Here is a 24,263-nt window from a genome sequence, read left to right as displayed (position 1 = left end):
TGATGTAACTATGAAGTAAGACTTATTATGGACGTAAGTACTGCTTCTGAAATAACGAGCAAAGTGGACGAGTAATGTTGCAGGGTGAAACAGCCTGTACGGCGTCCAGGCACCTGTTGTTAAATCACAAGAGACATTACGGCGTATAGCAAAGTGAGTGATTGACATAACGGGTCATTACCGACAGCTGACTGGTAGCGGACAAAGTTGCTAGGAGTATGTTACAAGCAAAGAGTACATTACAAGCTATGCATTCATAGTAAACAAACAGTGGTGCTGTTTGAATGTCACACACCCGCGCGTAAGAAATAATACTAATATGTTTATTTTATATTCGCACGCAGAATAATCCTAAGTGCGTTTCAGGTATTTTTATAATTGGAATGTCAGATCACTTAATCGGGCAGGTAGGTTAGAAAATTTAAAAAGGGTAATGGATAGGTTAAAGTTAGATATAGTGGGTATTAGTGAAGTTCGGTGGCAGGAGGAACAAGATTCTGGTCAGGTGAATACAGGGTTATAAATACAAAATCAAATAGGGGTAATGCTGGAGTAGTTTTAATAATGAATAGGAAAATAGGAATGCGATTAAGCTACTGCAAACAGCATAGTGAACGGATTAGTGTGGCCGAGACAGATGCGAAGCCCACGCCTACCACAGTAGTACAAGTTTATATGCAAACTAGCTCTGCAGATGACGAAGAGATTGATGAAATGTATGATGAGATAAAAGAAATTATTCAGATAGTGTAGGGAGACGAAAATTTAATAGTCATGGGTGAATGGAACTCGATAGTAGGAAAAGGAAGAGAAGGAAACGTAGTAGGTGATTGTGGAATGGGAGTAAGGAACGAAAGAGGAAGGCGCCTGATAGAATTTTGCACAGAGCATAACTTAATCATAGCTAACACTTGGTTCAAGAATTATGAAAGAAGGTTGTATACATGAAAGAAGCCTGGAGATACTAGAATGTCTCAGATAGATGATATAATGGTAAGACAGAGATTCAGGAACCAGGTTTTAAATTGTAAGACATTTCCAGGGGCAGATGTGGACTCTGACCACAATCTATTGGTTATGAACTATAGATTAAAACTGAAAAACTGCAAAAAGATGGGAATCTGAGGAGATGGGACCTAAATAAACTGAAAGAACAAGAGGTTGGAGAGAGCTTCAGGGAGAGCATTAGGGATCGATTGACAAGAATGGGGGAAAAGAAATGCAGTAGATAAAGAACAGGTAGCTTTGAGAAATGAAATAGTGAAGGTAGCAGAGGATCAAGTACGTAAAAAGAAGGGGGAAATATAAATCCTTAGGTAACAGAAGAGACACTGAATTTAATTGATGAGAGGAGAAAATACAAAATCGCAGTATATGAAGCAGGCAAAAAGCAATACAAACGTCCGAAAAATGAGATCGACAGGAAGTGCAAAATGGCTAAGCAGGGATGGCTAGAGGACAAATGTAAGCTCGTATTGTAGAAATGGAAGAGAATGTAGATGAAGTTAAAATGGGAGATATGATACTGTGCGAAGAGTTTGACAGACCACTGAAAGACCTGAGTCGAAACAAGGCCCCGGGAGTAGACAACATTTTATTAGAACTACCTACAGCCTTGTAGAGCCAGGCCTAACAAAACTCTACCATCTATTGAGCAAGATATATGAGACAGGCGAAATACCCTCAGACTTCAAGAAGAATATAATAATTCTAATCCCATAGAAAGGAGATGTTGACAGATGTAATAACTACCGAACTATCAGTTTAATATGCCACGGCAGCAAAATACAAACACAAATTCTTTACATACGAGTGGAAAAACTGGTAGACGCCAATCTCGGAAAGGATCAGTTTGGATTCCGTAGAAATGTTGGAACACATGAGGCAGTACTGACCCTACGACTTATCTTGGAAATGAGATTAAGGAAAGGCAAATCTACGTTTCTAGCATTTGTAGACTTAGAGAAAGCTTTTGACAATGTTGACTGGAACGCTTTGTTTCAAATTCTGAATTTAGCAGGGGTCAAATACAGGGAGCGAAAGGCTATTTACAATTTGTACAGAAATCAAATGGTAGTTATATGAGTCGATGGGCATGAAGGGGAAGCAGTGATTGAAAAGGGAGTGAGGCAGGTATAATGGTACTTAAATTACGTAACCATTACGCACCTCACCGCAATCTCTCGATACCAGCAATATTCTACTGTGTTTCTCTAAAATAGTTAACATCTTTCTGTGACAACAGTCAGATTTGATTTCATTAATGTAGAGGTACTTCGATACATCGATATGTATATATTGCAATGATATTATTGTCATGTGTATTCTTTCTTTTGTCACTATGATCTTTGACGTACTTGTAACTCTGATTTTTGGGCGCGTATGTGGTTATTAGAGAGTCAAGCTTTGGTCGTCATGTTAAAAAGACGCAAATTGTAGTCAGTTTATTAAATGTGAACTTTAGCAGTGAGGAAGATATTTTCAGGTATGTTTTATATTGTGAAGTGACGTTTTGGAACGAGTTACGTGACATTGCAACAAAAGTAATAAAAAAGAAGTGTAACTTAAATTTGGAGTGATGATTACTTTTTTACATCACTATTGTCCTAACTTGCAAACGTTTCATCTTCAAGAATGGTTTATGAAACACATCTATAAAACTTTTGAGTATCGCAGAATAACACCTAGGCCTCTTTGCATCCGAGCTTGGAATCATCACTACCCAGATTTTCGACGACTGAGCCATGAGTTCACAACGAGACCAGCGTGGGAAACACGGAAAGATGAGTGCCTAATTTATCCATTATTTCAAGAAATTACTTTATTAACTGTGCTCTAATGACACCTGTAACATAATATAACTTCGTTGTTGCCAGAAAATGCAATATTTAGCAGCGTGAGCAACACTACAATCATAATTAATTTTTGACCTTTGTTGTGGTAGGGCTGTTAGACATGGTTGGAGCCTATCGCCGATGTTATTCAATTTGTGTATTGAGCAAGCAGTCAAGGAAACAAAAGAAGAATTCGGAGTAGGAATTAAATTCCATGGGGAAGAAATGAAAACTTTGAGGTTCGCCGATGACATAGTAGTTCTGTCAGAGACAGCAAATGACCTGGAAGAGCAGCTGAACGAAATGGACAGGGTCTTGAAAGGAGGATATAAGATGAACATCATCAAAAGCACAACGAGAATAATGGAATGTAGTCGAATTAAGTCGGGTGTTGCTGCAGGAATTAGGTTAGGAAACGAGACGCTTAAAGTAGTAAATTAGTTTTGCTATTTGGGGAGCAAAATAACTGATGATAGTCGAAGTAGAGAGGATATAAAATGTAGACTGGCAGTGGCAATGAATGCGTTTCTGAAGAAGAGAAGTTTGTTAACATCGAGTCTAGATTTAAGTGTCAAGAAGTCGTTTCTGAAGGTATTTGTATGGAGTATAGACATGTATGGAAGTGAGACATGGACGATAATTAGTTCAGATAAGAAGAAAATAGAAGCTTTCGAAATGTGATGCTGCAGACAAATGCTTAAGATTAGATGGGTAAATCACATAACTAATGAGGAGGTATTCAGTAGAATTGGAGAGAAGAGAAATTTGTGGCACAACTTGACTAGAAGAAGGGATCGGTTGGCAGTGCATATTATGAGGCATAAAGGTATCACTAAATTAGCATTTTAGGGCAGCGTGGAGGGTAAAAATCGTAGAGGGAGACCAAGAGATGCTACACTAAACATATTCAGAAGCATGTAGGTTGCAGTAGGCACTGGGAGATGAAGAAGCTTGCACAGGATAGAGTAGCGCGGAGAGCTGCATCAAGCCAGTCGCTGGACTAAAGACCACAACAACAACAAGAAATGAATTTAAGCTATGCTGAATTGTTACATGGTCCAGTAAGCTAACATTGGAGACGGGAGGGTAGACAGACAGTTACTGAAGCAGGAACAAGTTGGGCAAATCTACATGGGAAACCACACCTCAATCAACGGAATCATGCCTGAGTATGTTTACTGTGGAGTGTCTGCGTCTGTTTATCGCAAGCTTGTGATTGCAGAATATGAATTGTACATGTCTGTTTTTTATAAAGTTAAATGAAGGCAATGAGCCGATAGGAAATGTGTGTTTTTACTCTGTTCAAATAGCTCAGAGCACTATGCGACTTAACTTCTGAGGTCATCAGTCGCCTAGAACTTAGAACTAATTAAACCTAACTAACCGAAGGACGTCACACACATCCATGCCCGAGGCAGCAGTCGAACCTGCGACTGTAGGGGTCGCTCGGCTCCAGACTATAGCGCCCAGAACCGCACGGCCACTCTGGCCGGCTTTTACTCTGTTATATGAAACGTCTGCTTCATGTAAGAAAGTGTTGAATTGTATGAAGGAGGGCAATACGCCGAAATGTAAATGGTGAGTACGATGTAAAGACATGTTCATGTTACAAGTGTTTTTTATTTAAGAAATACGTAAAATTATTGCAGTGTGCCGATAGCAGAGTAATTCTTGTAAAATTTTCTTTCATTATTTTTAACAAAAATCACACATAATTTAGTGAAATACAGCGTTAACAATATACTGCTCACAAAGTATGATAGCAGCATAATTCAAATAGTATAACAGCATTAGTGCATTGATGGAATGCCGAACAGATGCGATTATTATTAGTATTATTAGATGCCCCTAACTTTCAGTCATTCAGGGCATAAACAATAGGTAAGTATTTACAATAACATTTTCTTGTGGCAACGTTATTAATGATCATTACCAAACCATGGTGAACAATTTAAAAACATGGTAGGATCTAGATAAAAGATTAATCAGATTGACGGGATAGCATGGATATTGAGAGATACTCACTTTCTGTTGTGTCTAGACAAGACAACCTAGACACAATGAGAGGAAGCCGAAAGGCACGCGCTAAGCTAAAGCAGGATGGCGTGAGGTCTGAAACAGGATACGTAATGAATGCTATAAAGAAAAGTACGTAGCTTCTGGAATACTTAACTTTAATCCATCCTTTTGGTACATCTGGAGATTGTGGCGATACAAGTGAGACTCTTTAGATACATGCAATGTTACTAATGGCGCCTTGCTAGGTCGTAGCCATTGACTTAGATGAAGGCTATTCTAACTATCTGCTCTGCAAATGAGCGAGGCTTCGTCAGTGTGCATCGCTAGCTACGTCGTCCGTACAACTGGGGCGAGTGCTAGTCCGTATCTCGAGACCTGCCTTGTGGTGGCGCTCGGTCTGCGATCACACAGCGGCGACACGCGGGTCCGACATGTACTAATGGACCGCGGCCGATTTAAAGCTACCACCTAGCAAGCGTGGTGTCTGGCAGTGACACCACACTTTCAGCTTTATTCAGCAGTCATTAAGCTTACTTATTTCCAAACTGAGTGTTGTATTCGAAAACGTCCCAATTTTTGGAAATCTCAGAACGCAGGGAGTGTGTGATATTTATTATTTTAGCAGCCATCGTATCTAGCTCCAAGATTCTTTCCTCAGAGAGATAGAGGGTGCATAGTAATTCATATGTTGTAATCAGTAGCTTGAGGTACCAGTAGCAGATGGAACCCTTATCGTGGAAAGACCGCCAGAACTGTAGTCCTATCATTGTTATTGTCTGGTATGCATTAAAATGTTAACGTTCTTACTTTAATATTTTAATAATGGTGCACTCAACTTTCTTGAATTACTAGAATAAGTATCTTTTATTAGCAAGCTATCGCCTATATATTTCGAAAGTCAAAATTACATGCTAAGCAAAAAAGGAAGATGAAGTTCTTCAGATGTATTCAGGGCTCCCCTTGACCATACGTCCAACCGAAGTAGAGGTGCCACCTAAACAGATTGGAAGAGGTAGTCAAGAGGTACAGACATGTTGTCTAAGACAGTTCTATTACAGTTTTTGTCTAAATTCAGTAAAGTACTAATCTCATCAAAAGAGGTAGTCATGGGAAATAAACGTGTGTCTGACATGAAAAAATATATTTAAATTTTTTACAAATTCAATGAAGTTTAAGTAAACCGAAAGGGGTAGTCATGGTGTTGTCTGGTGTGGTTCGTCGTATCTTAATTTTGTGCAGGAATAATAAGCCTAGAACAGTTTAAGATTCTGCAACACATAATCAGTTAATATTGCAACAAGATATATTAATAACGTGCGGCTTATTAAAATGCTATAAGTAATGTTTGTAACTTGCCGTTCATCATGTTCTGTTAAAATAAATATGGGTGGCATCCCTATATAACGAACAAACCAGACATTTAAGCAACATGAGTTCCTCGCTAACAGCTCATTACAGCCTCAACACAATGAATCTCAACATAACAGAACTCTATGCATTTCACTCAGGGTGGTTAAGCAACTAGGCTTCTTGTGTGTACTGTATTTCTATAACAAATGAGATCATTAATATATAATCTGTGATAACACAGAAGAAGTCAATGATATGATCTAGTAATTCAGCCCATCATATTATTTTAAACTGTACTACGTTGCATGTGCGAGGTGTATTTAGAAAGTAATGTCTGATCGGTCACGAAATGGAAACCACTGTGAAAATCAAAAATGTTTTATTTGCAACACATTGCTACACCTGCCAGCCACTTCTCTACATAGTCACCACTCTGACTTAGACATTTGTCATAACATGGTCCCAACTTTCGAATACCCCCATTACAGAAGGCAGCCACTTGCGTTATCTGCCACTTCTCTACACTGGTCTGCAGTTCGTTGTCTATGGCAAAATGATGTTTTCACGGCCAACGGCTCATGTGAGAGGAGATGAACATCATAGGGAGCCAAGTCCAGGCTGCATGGTAGATGATCAAACAATTCCCATCAAAAACGCTACAGGGGCATCCTCATTGCACCTGTAATGTGTGGACGAGAATCGCCATGAAGAACGAAATCGATGGCAGGTATCTTACATGGGACTGCATGAAATCAGACGAAACCTCGAAACAGGCAGACATACCTGGCAGGAGACACTATTCTTCTGGCAGCTTTACATGCTCACTGTGTTCAAAAATGGTTCAAATGGCTCTGAGCACTATGGGACTTAACTGCTAAGGTCATCAGTCCCCTAGAACTTAGAACTACTTAAACCTAACTAACCTAAGGACATGACACACACCCATGCCCGAGGCAGGATCCGAACCTGCGACCGTAGCGGTCGCGCAGTTCCAGATTGTTGCACCTAGAACCGCTCGGCCACTCCGGCCGACGCTCACTGTATGCTCAGAACCGAAAAGAGTGATATGACGCAATCGATGGGCATATTAGAGACACTGCCTGACACATATGTGCAAAGCATCATTGGATTTCCTCTGTCGTTTCTGTTTCGCGTTCTGTCGGACCTTACTTTCCGAATAGCCCTTATACTACGTTCAAAAGACGTCTGTTCCTTCTTCACTTTCCCAGATTTAGCTATTCTGCACTGTAGGTGGAGATAATACTTGTGGCAAGGTATGAATAACCAAAGTTTTTGTTGATGTTTGTATCTTAACATTGACAGGTGGTGGCGGATATGGTCCATGGTGAGTATGGCCCATGGTATCGGGTAAGGATTTCTTTGTTTGGCCCATGGATGTGTACTGATCTGTAGCTAGTACTAGCTGACCAACCCTACATTGCGGTAACTCCCCAAGGTATTGTGCTATCTGCTCCTGGCATTCTAAAGCTCTCTTGCTTGGTTCACTTGTTGCCAGTCGTCTGGTTACCTTTTCGTGAATTTTTCAGCGGTTAAGCACCGATTCCAAGTTTAAGTTCTTATACTTCAAAAGGCAAAGGCCTTTTCCTCCTATATATTACGTAGTGTGGCTAAAGATCTGTGGCCATGCGTATTTTGGAATTTTATGCAGTGATCACATAATTTAGGAACATATCCCAGTTTTCATGATTACTGCTGATATAATAGATGAACATCGTTAAAATGTTGCAGTGAATTCACTCCACTCTCGTTGGCTTGAGCATGAAAGGAGTTTGTCCACAGATTGTGAATGCAGAGGAGAATACACATTTGCATTATCAGGTTTGACGTAAAAACCTTGCTCTGACCTGTGACTAGAGTATCCAGAATGCCAAATGTGAACAACCAATAGTTCACCAATGTTAGAGCAGCTGTACTCGTTTTTTTAGTTAGAGACTGCAGTCATTTCGATGCATCATAAGAAATGGTCTATTATTATAAATATGTATGTATGACGTGTTGGTATCCGATCAAATGGGCCTGAAGTATCCATTCCTAGCACCTGAAATGGCCGAGTCACTTCTTATACTCTTTGCAATGGAAGCTGTCAGTGACTAAGATCAGCCCCTGATATATTGTTCAGTATAATGTTTCCTGGTTCCCCATCAATATTTCTTGGCTACCCATCTATCAGTTGTTTTCTGCACACTATAACTCAGTTATTGTGATCGTTTCTCAGTTGTGGCTACTGATAACTTGATACCAGTGCCTATGAGTTTAATTTGTACACCACAGCACTGAAGATGATCATTATGTAATTGAAAATCGATTTTGCTATCAATAAACCATCAATACTATGGCCAATGCTGTCCTTCCTCTTAATTTAACATATATGGTCGTTGTGCACACAGCATGTGGGGCGGCGGGTGGAATTATATTGTTGTTAATAATAGTTTGGTTTGTAATGTTGAAAAGATGCATTTCCTGGCCGATTAACCATATGTGGGGCGCCGGGTGGAATTAATTGTTGTTAAATGTTCCTATTATTTATGCTGTCTTTTGCCGTTCTCAACACTGGCTCTCTAACTACAATATTGGCAACCAGAAAGTGATTAGCTTGTAATTAGAATTCCTAGTGCCCACTTCATCTGAGAAATACACTTATAGCTACAGCTTAAAGCTCTGAGGAATTAGGAGATTGTCTGGGATTCATAATCAAAAACGATCCTGTAAAAACGTTCGCTATATTCTGAAAGTCACAGATGAAAAAAAAGGAATCCACACAATCCAACTACCAGAGCAGTTCAGATTCTAATGGGCTGATGCAACTATAACTGTCCTAATTAAATGTTTAAGTGAATGCTCGCCATAATTTGATGAATATGCTCATCAAATGCCACGCTAAATAATGATAGAATGTTTGTCCCGCGGCGGCACGTGAAAATACGACATACGCAAACTGAAGATAGATCATTAAAGTCATCCCAGAATTAACATTTCACTCGAAAACGATTTCATGGTTACACGTATCCCGAGAAACTTATTACGGCCTCCGAGGCTGTTTATAGCAATGATACCGACGCGACGCGACGCGACTCCCGACACAGGTGGTGTGCCATTCAGCGTCTGGAGAGAACTGGGGCCTTTCTTCCTCGCGCAGCGTTCTTATATATAAAGCCGCGGTGCGGACGGCTATGGGAACGCCTGATCAAATCGGCTCTCCCGACTAGCCACTGGGCTAGTAATGCACCACATTAAGTTATTGAATAAATCATCGCTTCCTTTGCTGATGGCCGATGAAGCTCTCAATTTAAATGTGCATTCAGCACACAGGTAAGTAATCATAATAAAAGTCTGACGTGGCTAAGTAAAATATTTTGGGTGAGAGAATTAATTTAATTACACTACATGCAGTAGACGAGCTCTGAACTTGCCCTTTGGAAATACGCAATCGCTATAGTTTTATAGTTATTCAGTTGAAAATTCTCACATCTTTATGATTATAGCGGATCTCCCTTCTACTTAAATTTAAACACCCTAGCCTTATTTATTCGCCTACTTAATATATCTTGCTTCCTTAATTTTTAAGACAAAAACCAGAAAATCATGAATTTCCACCAAAAATTTTAATTTGTGAGATCCAAAGAACTGTTTCTATTAAATTATTATGAAAAAAGAATCTAAATATAAATTTTTAAGTCTCTAGCTCTTTTCTGTTGCGCCAATGATTTTTACAGAAAAACATTCAAATTTCAAAAATGGTTAAAATTATTGAACTGACATTCAACACATGTTGATTTAATATTACTCCTGACATGCTAGAACCGTTTCAGGTTATTTACTTGATTTTAAAGTATTGCGCAACATTTATGACGTCAGAGCTAGTTACAGCGGACTAGGCTGGCACACAATGGAAAGAGCAATGTGAATTTTATAAGGCGTGAGTAGGCTCCTTCGCTACAAGCACTCCATAGAGTCGCCAATCAATGAGACTTATGTTTCGTTTGCTCACACTACGGCTTTTTGACATCTTACTGAAAAAGTCCGTGTACAAATGCCGTTAGAATATCTTATTGCTCCTGGTGGACATTAACGCAGTTTTCCTATCTAGCGAAATCACAGTAAATGCATACCAAAAGATTATTCGTTCATGCTACGAAAGATCTTATCCCAGAGTCTAATTTTTTATGAGCTAAGAAGTGTCTGTGGTTGCACGTAAATGGGTCAGATATTTAATAGGAAAATGTAGGAAGTTCATTTTGCAGATCACCGAACTTTAAACATCGTAAACACGTCAGTGATAATTTCTTATATCACATTAGTTACTTCATGATCCCTTATGCCTTGAATCAAATATATTGACGCTATGGATAATTGCATCGCACCCCCGTTAACAAACACTGGAAGAACATGTTTACTATTCCGTTCGTTTTGCCTCATCCACTTGACAGTTCTTACAGCCGATAAATAGGCACCAACATTTTCATGTAATACCAGCCTACAATTATCTATCAGACTGGATGAGGAGGTTGAGAAAATTTCAGAGCTATGTCGAACTCATTCATCAGACGATATGGGCAGAGCAGATGTAGCAAATTGGAGTAACCAAACTGAAACGTCAGATGCTAATAATAACTTCTTATTGTCCTTCTTCAACTGTGGAAATTTTCGTTGTGTTTTGTAGTAAGAAAGTTTATACGGTGATTGCTATGGCATACTAACATTAGGCTTGATCCTGTTCCTAAGAATTTTTGCAGGCACAGTTTTTCAGGTGGATTTTTAACACGCTTGCAGCCATGGCTATGTCAAGATTTCATGTTACATTAACAGAGTATCAGTAATACGATGCACTGTTAGCAGCCTCAAATATAAAAGGCGGTTAGCAACATTGATTACTTCGCAAATTCTTCAGCTCGTCTGTTGAGAATGAATTCTGCATATTGCCGTCAGAGTATTTAGTTGGTTGGTTTCTTAAAACAGTGTATTAAAATTAACGCTGTAAAATTAAGTCCCACCATTTCTTAAATAGAGTGACTAGATACCTGAACGCAAGATGAGATTTTGCAGCTCTAATTCAACTCCTACAGGAAAGAACGAAGAAATAGTGAGGAAGTCCTATCGTGTGTTTAAGGTGCGCCTTTCAGATTTTTAAGACAAGGACTGAAGCCGCAGACCTTACTGTCAGGACTGGCTATTTTGTTGAGCGTCTCAATGTAAAAGTTAAAAAAAGTTATCACTTTACCACAAATCATTCTTCTTGTATGGTTTGCTGAAGTTACACACTTGTGCCTGACGTGTCAGTACAGACTGATTCGAAAGGAACATCTAGATCTTTTTAACGATATGTGCTTCTACCCACAGCACATTACCAAATGTGGCAGAGTGGACTTATAGTCAAGGTAAAAGTGCAAAAGTAACATACGAAAAGTAAGATACTTATACGACAGATCAGTCCCAGCAGATATGTTAAAAAAATTGCTGTATCGTCAGTGCGCACAATAACAGAGGCAATTACGGAATACGTATAGAAATTACGGACTACATAATACAGAATTAAAATCGTAAAAATTGTGAGATATCTTCATCTGATAATTAAAGAAAATAATGGGAAAATAGAATCACTTCAGTTGTAAGAACAGTATATAGGACACTGTAGAGTATCATGTACCTTGTTAAGTTGTCGTTTAATTTTCATAGCAACAGTGTCCATGGTATGAGCCTTATTTTCCATTCCGAACTGCAGTTGGTGTTCTAAAAAGGTAATCGATACTGCCAATAAACCATTTTACAATGTGGCCATTAATGTGGTTATTTACGTGTTTATATTTTCATCGCTTTTGGTACCCCAATTATGCTCAAGGAGAATGTTATTTTTCAGTTGTTCTCAATTTAATATTGCCGAGTTCATAGCTTAGAACTGTACCTCTTATTATGTACACCAACAGCACGTGCTTCAGCATATTGCACCAAATAAAATCAACACATTTCGCGAAACTAGACTAGAACTTCCAGTGAGATTTAGATCATCATCCGCTAATATAAAAGCTACAGGTAAAACTGAAGTGGAAATATCACTGAACATTTTCGTGATGTTTTTCGGTAGCGTCAGCGACAAAACAGAGTGTCCCTGGGCAGTAAATTAGCCACAATAAAAACCCAACAGAAGAGCAAAGGTTTAGCGAATAGGCCGTAGCAAATTAGCGTCACCACAAGACGCACAGAAAAAGTTGCAACGTTCGAATTGACGATCGCGAACACGGCGGGAAAGGAGCGTCTAACGAGCGTAGCATTACACGAAAAATGCCAGCCCCGTTGCTCATTGTTATTTGCAGACGGGATCTGCACGTGTAGGTTTAACAGTTTCATGCGGAGCATACGTATGGTTATCAGCAATTCGATTGGCATTAATGAGGCAATCATCCAGAGATTTTCGTAACGTGATTCCAGTCGGTGGCTGCGAGTGCGCCGACGAAACCGACGAGCATGCTGAGAAAATTACAGCTGATGGCAGTCGCCAGCGAGGCCACTGCTGTTTGAAATTCGGTAACTGCTGCCTGCTCCCTGCGCACTCGGCAAAAGTTACTGTTTTCGGGACCGACCAATATCTCTTTCCTTGTTTTATGTCACGACAGTGTGATTCATACGAACTGCGGCGTGTGCGCTGTCATACGGGAATCACTCTGGTAGAATCTGCTCCTTTGTGACGTAGTCCCGTTCAACTGACAGTTGCTCTACAATGAATTAGTCACTTCGTCGTCGTCGTCGGTGTTGTTGTTCTTAAGTGTGTGTGTGTGTGTGCATGTTTTTTCGTAGATGCTCGTATGCACTTACGTAAGTAAATTCGCAAAATTATTATAAAGGGCATAAAGGATAATGTGGTCATAAATAGTGAGACCATTGAGGATCCCTCCCGCCGGAGTTTCGAGTCCTCCCTCGGGCATGGGTATGTGTGTTATTCTTAGCGTAAGTTAGTTTAAGTAGTGTGTAAGTCTAGGGACCGATGTTCTCAGCGGTTTGGTCCCTCAGGAATTCACACACACACACACACACACACACACACACACACCATTGAGGATCTGGATAAATACATAACTTTTAGTATCAAAAAGCAGCTCATCACTAAAGAAATGAGAAGACGTACAGCTTGGAGAAGCTGCTGTAACTAAATTAACCAATTTTTTAAAAGAAAGTAATCGTTTAGCTCTACTACAAAACAAAGTAAAAATAATAGGAACTCCAATCTTTGTAGTAGTCTTGTATGGATGTTACTCATGAGCAACGAGGAAAGTAAGTTGTTTGTAGATTGATTCTTTTGAATTGCGTGTCTGAAAGAAGATCTAAAGGGTTTAAAAGACTGCAAAATAAGAAAGAAAAGCAAAACCAATATAAGATAACTGGGCAAGTTACGAGAGCATTCTCTAGGAAAAGCTGCAGTGTTTGGAAGAATAGCATGTCAATACCGATTAGGAAAAACAGAGACAAGATGGATATATGACATAAAACACAGCAGAAGAACGCAGCGTCCAGGAATGCATGTAGTGATATCGTTTCGTCATGAGTCGACTGCTTGATGAATCATAAAGAAAACAATTTTTATTTAGGCTGTCCTATCGCTTTGCACAGCATTTTTTTTAAGGAATATTAAGGTAAATGCGTGGAATGTATTTCTCTCTTGCAGAAATTGTTAATTGGTCGCAGGCGTTATTATTCGTTCTGTGTTTCAATCCGGATAGTAATTTTACATTTTTAACTATCGGTCGGCAAATCCCTGTTTTTGAGACGCACGCGAGTCTTAAGGAATTAAGGAATTTTCAGAAAGCGTTCCGAACTGCGCTGTTTCTCTACAGGCAGACTCAAGGGGGAGGGGAACTTTTTCCCAAACCCGAGCAACGTGTGACAGTATTGGATGCTTCCACTGGATGGAATATTTAGTGTGTTTCCTAAGCGGTCTGGAGAAACTTTGCGGATGAGAGAGCTAGCTACGGTTGTTAGATCTCGTCAGTGCTTTTACAGAGCTTTTGAAGTGTTGCAAGGAAAAAGAAAAAATGATGGAGAACATTCTTTCGGAATTCCTAAAATCATTAGGGGAAGTGGCAACTAAGCGATTTTTCTTGTTAGCGTGTAGATCCATGGGACTGTAGATATACCATCGGACTGTTAGAAGAACGTCGTCCGTACATTCCATAAGATATCAGATGCTGGTAAATGAAAGGACTACTGCACAGCTTTCGTATCCAAGATTTTAGCGCCGGCCGATGTGGCCGAGCGGTTCTAGGCGCTTCAGTCTGGAACCGCGCGACCGCTACGGTCGCAGGTTCGAATTCTGCGACCACTACGGTCGCAGGTTCGAATCCTGCCTCGGGCATGGATATGTGTGATGTCCTTAGGTTAGTTAGGTTTAAGTAGTTCTAAGTTCTAGGGGACTGATGACCTCAAATGTTAAGTCCCATAGTGCTCCGAGCCGTTTAAACCAATATTTTAGCAAGAGAAATGTACAGAATAATATAAAAGTTAATTGAGGAACAGGTATATGACGCTCAATTTCGTTGTAGGAATGGTAAAGGCACCAGGGAGCAGGGTCTGACTATATGAATGATACTGAAAGCAAGACTGAAGATAAACCAAGACACCTTCTTTGGGTTTATATACCTAAAAATAGCGTTCCACAACGTAACATAGATCTTTCAAATTGTCTGAAAAACTGGTATAAGCTTTATGGAAAGATGGATAATACAGATAACGTATAACAACCATGTTGTTTGTGTTTAAACTGATAATAAGTGTGACGTACTACTTGAGAGAAAACCCTCTTCCAGAAAAAAAAGTGATACAATTTCATTTTAGAAAAATGTTCATAATATATGTACAAACCAGATAGGCGACAGTCAACTTAAGGAATATTAAGAGGAAAATGTCTGACAGATAGAACGCTTCGGTTCCAGTTTGGGAAGAAATTCGATATCTCATCACCGGAAGAGACGCAGAAGCCTGAAATTCCTCTCGTAAACCAGGCGAGGCTTAATCGGCATTCCTGTTCTCGTAATCTAGCTACGGCAGCCCCAATTGGAAATCCGGTTCTTCTTCGCGTCCTGCCGCTTCCACCCACACACGTGGACAGCGGTGCGAATTCAGAAACAGCTCCTAACTACAACTGGCCTTGCCCTGTAAAGAGAATGTCTCAGCTTGGTAACGTAACAGTTTTGTTAAGCTAAAGTGACACTCAATGAAAGCTATTTGCATTGTTTTGTAAACTAAATTTAAGCAGTGTGGAGAACGCAACTAAATATAACGCATTCCAGAAAACCTCTCCCACTAATCCAGTCGTATAACTGGCACATTTCAATGAATTGTGAATATTTCTGAGTAAAATGAGACATGTCACAACTGCTGAAAGCTGCGGTACAGTTAATACAGCGAGAAAATTTTACGCAAGTGTTCCGCAAGTTAACTGGAATGCTTTGTTCAGCGTTGTGTGTAACAAGGGCTACTTTCAGTGGTTATTTAACTTACGATAAATCGAAATCGTGTGCTGCGTTTGTCACTAATACTTATTTCAATTTAGAAAAGCTTCCCGGCAGCACATTACTGACCAGACATGCCACTTTACTGGCGTACATTAATGTTTCATACAAGGGTTGACTGAAAAGTAATGCCTTCACCTTCGTAACTCTTCAAAAGTTGGTAGTATTGGTATGCGGCAGGTACTGGCTTGTTCCGTAGCCTCTTCTCTCTCTACAGTTCCAGTTGGCGTGAAGCCTTAGCATTGAGCGGTTGTGTTGTTACAGTGTAAAGTACGGAACCCTGCGCAGACTGTCGGTCAATGCGACTTAAGCACCGTGCAGTCATTGAATTCTTGACAGCACGTGTCACCCCAAAGAAGATTCATCAGAGGATGAAAGCAGTTTATCGTGATTGTGTTGATGTGAGCACTGTGCGTCGCTGGGCGATTAAGTTTAAGTATATTGAGGTGGGAACATCCGATCTGTGTGACAAAAAAAGTGTTGGACGTCCTGCAACAGCAAGCACCGAGTTTCAAAAGCAAAATGTTGACAGATTGATTCAGGACAATCGTCGTATCACTCAAAGAGAAACTGCAAGCACAATCGGTATTTCGCAAGAACTTGTGGGTCACATTAATGCTTTGCTTGGCTATCGGAAGATCTGTGCATGATGGGTACCCCGGATGGTGCTGACCCCTGAAAAGAAAGCGCACAGACTTGAAATTTGCCAGGAACTCCGCTCGCGTTACGAGAATGAAGATGACGCCTATCTCCATTCAGTTGTGACAGGAGACGAAACGTGGGTACACCATTTCGACCAGGAGACGAAATATCAGTCTATGGAATATCAACATAAAGCCTCGCTCCAGAAAAAGAAATTCAAAACTCAGCTGGAAAATGTGCAAATGGAGCGCTCTTCTGCCTGTCGAATCTCTGGAACAGTTCCGAGGCGACTGTCACGAAGTGGTTCCTTCATCTTCGGAATCAAATCAAAGTCACAAAGACTTATTTCCGGGGAGTATGGTGGATGGTACAGTACTTCCCACTCCCATAGACCGAACAGAGCAGTCACAGCTTGCGCTGTATGCGCCCGCGCATTGTCGTGCAAAATAATGGGTGAGTTGCGCAGAAAGTGTCGCCGCTTCTTTCGCAAAGCTCGTCGCAGGTGATGCTCCAAAAATGAACAGTAATAGTGTGCACTGACCGTGTGCTGTGGAGGAACGTAATGCGTTAGGATAACACCATCACAGTCGTACACGAGAGTCACCATAACTTTCACCATACTGGAGCTGTGACGGAATTTCCACTTTCGCGGTAACTCATAATGACTCCATTCGTTGGATTGGTGTTTCAGTTTTGGCTCGTACGATGTGGCACATGTCTCATCCAGTGTTACGATACGCCGTAAGAAAGCCTCTCCTTTGCGCTCATAGCGCTCCAAGTGCATCGTAACGCATACATTTCTGCATTTCCGTCAGGTCATGCGGAAACCATCGTGATGCAATTTTTCGCATGCCCAGGCGTTCCTTCACGATACGAAGCACAGTCGTATTTGCTAATCCGGTTTCATGGACGAGCTCACGAACCGTATTGCGTCGATTACTGTGCACTGACGAGCAACAGCATACACTTCTTCTTCAGAGACTCTAGGACAACCTGCCCGATGCATATCTGCTACAGTTTGCCAACCTTCTTTGAAGGCTTTTACACAACGTGCCACTGTATCGCATTCCTCTTGAAGACCTTGATGACACTGTCGTGCTGTACGACCTCTGGCACATTCAATCATGATCCAAATCCGTTGTTACTGTTTCGAAAACATAGTGACACCGTTATGGTAAACCGCTCGCTCACAAGTGACTACGTTTCCCTCGATTGTGGCACACCGGTGATGTGGGACAGGCGAGTCCATTTGCTCGGAGATAAGGTAGGTATGTCTATTTAAGTTCCAACCTACGTAATTATGTAAGGTAGAAAAATCGGAAATAGAAGGCCCGGATTTCAGTGGATAAAATATAGTTGGTTCTGATTTGTGTGCTAAAATGTACTCGAAAGCTATTAGTGTAGAGAAGTGGATTCAGTTGCCACATGTTACCTGCACATGTTCTGTGCGTCTCAGACAAATCAACTAATTTCTTACTTTTATATGGGATAGGGGCCTCAACTTACGTAGTATTTTTCTTTTGTCAGTGACTAAGATCCACACCGTTGTACTTTTTACCTGTTTAGACGAATACCTCCTTGGATATCATGAAAGAAACTAACATCTCACCTCATACTTTCCAGCGAATGACCCGAGAGTGTGAAGTTAGATACGTTTTATAAGAAATGAAAAGTATCACCATGCTCAAAAGTATCCGAGCGACCCTAATTGTGTTCCGTCTGATTTGGGTGCAGAGAACGCGGCTCTGTATGGAAATAACTATACATGTATGTTAACAGCACGATATTACAGATGTCAGGGAACACCTTATTAAAGATGAGATAGTCCCTAATGATTGTAAATTGAAATTTGTTACAGTAAGTTACATATATAACATGTAAACTTTCTCATTAGTGTCTATGACAACTACATAAATTACTCCGTAATCTTTACACAAAATTATTTACGTGCCCAGATAAGAGATTTTTCAACATTATCTAGACTCCCAGAGTTGTGTGATAACTATAAATATTTTTGCTGTCTAAAAGTTTTCCAGCCACCCACTAACCGTCGTTCGCTTGCCGAATGGTTTTGAATAAACTGGTTAATGAACTAACCACAGAGAAAAAACGCGATTAACTGCGTCACTCGGTCCATGGACAGCTCACCATCACAAACGTATCACTGCTAATAAAACTGTACTCATGATGTCGCGTGAATACTTGTGAAGATCGAAAGTCTTCTGTTGCACTTGTTATCTAACACAAAGTTCCATTAACACTAGAGGGGTAGTATAGATCAAAGTAAGCGGTGAGTGTTGATTAATAGTTAATGAACACCGTAAGTTTGAATTCAGGGGGCTTGTATTTCGTGACTTTTAATATACTTCGGTGGTTTATAGTTTCTGCAAAAGACAAGCATCTGTTGCAAAAGGTCAACGAATTACAAAAAATTTTACCTTAAATGACGGCAGCCTGTCATTTTGACCAGTGCAATATTTTTTAGGTTTCATGTCTCTAAAAGACGTAATAATGGATTTTTATAGGCCCATAGCATTTCATTGTTGTGATCTCAGTCGCTCCTTTTCTTTACATTTTACTTTCTTTAGCGGAACAGTGGACGTACTTTAGTCGCTGTTCTTTATCAATGTGTTGTGTTGTGCGGAAGTTTAGTGCCCCTCATTAACATAGTGCATCGGTGTTTTCATTCAGATGAGCTTCTACAATTCCATTAAATTTGGAGCTAATGTTCTGGACCAGATGTCTCGTCTGTACACTGTCCAGTATGGCTGCCGGAGATGGCCTATGCACATTTTTTTCAATCTACTAGACCTTGCCGGAATAGGCACACGAATCCTTTACAGAGAGAGAACTGGAGAAAAAATTACCTGCCGAATGTTTCTTCCCAGAGTAGTAGATGACCACTTTTCTTTGTATGTATAATCAAGGAAAGGGTTTGTTCATACGTTCATTGCGACAACTGAAATATGTAAGGTACCAGAGCGGAAGACTTGCCCAATTGGAAGACGTAGAAGTTCAAACACAACTAAAAATCTGCGTGTGCAGTGCAAGAAATTTATCTGCGGTCCATGTGTGGGAAGTGTTCAGTACGGGTGTACAAAATGTTTTTATAAAGATGGTGACTTTGACTGAAAACATATCAAGAAAATGTTACTTTCTCGTAATTGCCACAACAGATAGTGGAAAGTTTTTCTTTGTGTTTCCTAATTGAGAACGAGTCATGGAGACAAAAAATGGTATTTTATAATTATATATTTATTCGGACTTGCAAGTTTAGAAACATACACTCATGTTCATAAATTAAGGATAATTGCAGAGTGTGGTGCCATACAACGTGACACTACACAAAACTGGCACTAATAGCCTAGGCACATACGGGAACATTCACGACACAGATCTTTAAGTCCACAGTATTGGTGATAAATTGAGAAAACTGTCCCGAAACACATGTGCTACAAAACGCCACTGTTTACTGCTCATGTACCCCGACATCAATATGGGATATGATCACCATGCACACGTATACAGGTCGCACAACGGGTTGGCATACTCTGGATCAGGTGCTCGAGCAGCTGCTGGGGTATAGCCTCCCATTCTTGCACCAGTGCCTGTCGGAGCTCCTGAAATGTCGTAGGGGTGTGAAGACGTGTATCGATATGTAGACCTAGAGCATCCCAGACGTGCTCGATGATGTTTAGGTCTGGAGAACAGGCAGGCCACTCCATTCGCCTGATAACTTCTGTTTCAAGGTACTCCTCCACGATGGCAGCTCGGTGGGGCCGTGCGTTATCATCCATCAGGAGAAACGTGGGACCCACTGCACCCCTGAAAACGAAGACATACTGGTGCAAAATTACGTCCCGATACACCTGACCTGTTACAGTTCCTCTGTCAAAGACATGCTGGGGTGTACGTGCACCAATCATTGTCCCACCCCACACCATCAAACCACAACCTTCATACAGGTGCCTTTCAAGGACACCAAGGGGTTGGTATCTGGTTCCTGGTTCACGCGTGATGAAAACCCAGCGAGAATCACTGTCCAGACTATACCGGGACTCGTCCGTGAACATAACCTGGGGCCACCATTCCAATGACCATGTAATATGCTCTTAACACCAGGCTTTACGTGCTCTCCTGTGACCAGGGGTCAGTAGAATGCACCTTGCAGGTCTCTGGGCGAATAAACCATGTCTGTTCAGTCGTCTGTAGACTGTGTGTCTGGCGACAGCTGTTCCAGTGGCTACGGTAAATTCCCTAGCAAGGCTACCTGCAGTACTCCGTGGCCGTAGGCGGGCGCTGATGGTGAGAAAAATGGTTCAAATGGCTCTGAGCACTATGGGACTTAACAGCTGAGGTCATCAGTCCCCTAGAACTTAGAACTACTTAAACCTAACTAACCTAAGGACATCACACACAAACATGCCGCTGATGGTGAGATATCTGTCTTCTTGTGGTGTTGTACACTGTGGACGTCCTGTACTGTAGCAGCTGGACACGTTTCCTGTCTGCTGGAATCGTTGCCATAATCTTGAAATTACACTTTGTGGCACACGGAGGGCCCGTGCTACGACCTACTGTGTTTGACCAGCCTCCAGTCGCCCTAGTATTCTACCCCTCATAACGTCATCAATATATGTTCTTTGAGCCATTTTCAACACACAGTCACCATTAGCACGTCTCGAAACGTCTGCACACTTAATCGCTGCACTTTACTCTGGCATGCACCTACACACCTCTGCGTATCTGGACTGCTGCCAGCGCCCATGTGCGACGACCGCAGGTCAAATGCACCGCATGGTCATACCCCGAGGTGATTTAAACCCGAAAACCGCCCACCAGAGCGTTATTTCACCATGTATCAGCATTATCCTTAATTTATGAGCGTGAGTGTAGTTCAGTTACGCTGTGTTCTTTACTATGAATCTTTTTCTTCATCTGGTTACAATTCCTATGGAGAAAATTAAGCATAACACATCAGTAGGGTGAGCAAAATACACTAGCTATATTTAAAGACAACATACTGAATTAATTTAACAAGTTAAACTCAAAAACAAGAAAGGTGAATGTCAGTCAAACTGACTGGTGGCGGTCCTTCCAAGTAGTTCATTAATGACTGTCCTAGTGTTAAATATGTTAGTTATTCATGAAAAGCTAGTTGTGCATATATTTGAACTTTAACGCACATGGCGAACTGTTTTGTTCTGGACATGGATTGAAACTCATCATCTGTAGGCAATAGACGTCAAGCTAAGATGTCGTGTCTGGCCCACACTCGAACACAGCACAGATCTTCACAGCTGACTATTCAACTAGTGTCAGTCAGAAAATCTGATCCTGAAGTAACATGACAAGATTTTTGTACTGGACCGGGACTCCTATCAAGTAACTATTTTTCCTGTTAACTAAGTACAACAGATGGTAAACATGGTTTCATACACATGAAACAACTTGAAATGACGCATACAGATAGATATGTATTGGCCGCGGATTGGAACCCAGCGCGTAATTGGACTGTTAACTAAACTCATCAAATGTCAGATACATAATTTTCTCCGCGGTAGCTAGATGTCTGAACCTGAAATCACGAGACGAATAAATAATTTTGGGATTCTCGCCTTTCTAACCTGGCACCAATCCCCTATTTATTGTAACCACGAATAGACATTACCTGTAGCGTGTACATGTTTGAACTAGAAGTAACGTTACGTAGAGTTCAGTGCTGACTGAGAATCGAACCCCGCACATATTCTTGTCGACTACACACGACGAGAAGTTAACTATCGAATTCTTTTACACCAGTATCTGGGAGTGGCACGCTTAAACTTTAAATGATGTGACTAACACTTCTGTGTCTCACTGGGAGTCGAAACCGTCATATATGGTTATGGTTGACAATCAATGAAGGAATGTTAAAAATAATTGTTTTTTTGCACTAGTAGTTAGATGTGTTCATGCAAGAGCTTGAAAATACATGATGAAAAGTTTATTCCGAATCAAAATTCGAAAGCAGACATGTGCATTTCGTGGAGACCTTGAGAAGTTTGGAATCCTGTGCAAACAGTGAAATCATGGATCCTGATGAAGGTATCAAACAGCGTTTGGTTCATTATTTAAAAGAAAAAATATTAGTGTAAGAAATGTTACTGCTGACACAGCTTTTCCATGCCGCCTCCTGCATCTTTGTCATAGCCCAAACTATCCTTTAGTTAGTAGAGTTCGTGCAGTATACTGTGGCCGATGCGCTGAGACCAATTTTTGTCCAAAGCGCTGGGCGAGTTCATTCGTTTGTCCGAAAGGAGAGGCCGACAGTGTCTGCCACCTTACCACTGGTCGGCGACGACATTATAGAGGAGCTCCCCCTGAAACCTGCTCCGCAAAAAAGTCATTTTTCCTTTACTTGTAGCTTTATATTGAGAGGCACCCACATGCCTTGCTCATACTGTGGCATCAAGCAGTCAGGCCTGCAAGATGAGTGGTCTGCCAAGCGAGTGGATTCATTCTTATTTATCGAGTAACATGAACTCTAGTACTCACACTTAAGTTACCAGTTATCCTCCTATATGATTAATACGCAACGGAAACACGCATCTGACTATCAGTAATTTACAGAACTCTGACTGTATACTACGCACTGGCAATACCACATTTTCTTTTTTGTCTTTTATTTAACGGCTTTTGTCAACACGTGGCCGCCGCACTGGATATGAATGGCGCACACATTATAAATTCGGGACATTATGACAACATACAAAAGGAAAAGCCCACCAACCTTTTTTTTTCACTATCTTATTTATTCCGATAAATTCTCTAACCTAAACACACAAATTCTACAACCTACAACAATAACACATGTGAAATTCCGCCCAGTGGGCATGGCTTTACAATGGTGAATCTCTATATTATGGTCTCGTAATTATTTTTAACGCTACAGTGCACTTTCTGGATAGGATGGTGGATCTTTTATTATACCTCACACTTCGACTCTCACAATCATCATCACGAAACTTTCCTCCAGACCGAACGGTACCGAAGGAACAAGCATAACCCACTAATCTTTTGAAACTACCTCGCTACTCTCCCATGTAAACCACACATACCCAAATTACATGACATACACCACACTACAACATGAAATACTACACGGAGAATAGTCACAACCACTTTCAGCTTTCCCACTTCAGTTAGTATTTATCCCAGTTTCACACGAGACTGCCCCACTTTGTAATTCTACTTTCCTACTATGAACTCTGGAGATATTTGCACGTCTTCCTGTGCAATGCAAGCCAAGTGGCGTTGCTGGATAGACGGCCGACTCACCGTGCTTCTCTCTCAGAGTTTGAATCAAGCGTCACACGGAATCATATCGCGCAAAGTAATATTAAGGGCATCACACACGCGAGTCCTCAACTGATACCATGGACGAGTACTTCTCTTTATCCATTGTCTCATACACAGATTGAGACTCACACAGCACTCACCACGTGGAAGTACTCGTCTCTAATTTCAAGTCCTGCACACACAATTTCTTAAATATTTCAACTTATGGTACACACGCTATTTCTTAAATATTTCAACTAATTGTACACACCCTAGTAATTCAGCTTAACTTAAGCACACGGAAGTATTTCAACTTATTGCTACACGTGGTTTCATTGTGACTGTTGGTCACTTCCGAAGATTACTACAATCCCTTTAATATTACCTGCCTGACATTTAATTCTCCCCACAAAAGTTCCTGAAATAGAGAAATTATTATATCAAACTACTCTTAAATATTCCACATGCATACCATATCTCCACTCTTTCGTCATTACGGAGCACAACTAAAACAGGTCTTAACAGCACAAGATCCAGCGGCAGAGTGCTGAAACATGGCCGTTCTCTAGGTGCTCTCACA

This window comes from Schistocerca serialis, chromosome 3, assembly GCF_023864345.2.
Source record: "Schistocerca serialis cubense isolate TAMUIC-IGC-003099 chromosome 3, iqSchSeri2.2, whole genome shotgun sequence".
Lineage (NCBI taxonomy): Eukaryota > Metazoa > Arthropoda > Insecta > Orthoptera > Acrididae > Schistocerca > Schistocerca serialis.
This window is presented reverse-complemented; position numbering follows the sequence as displayed.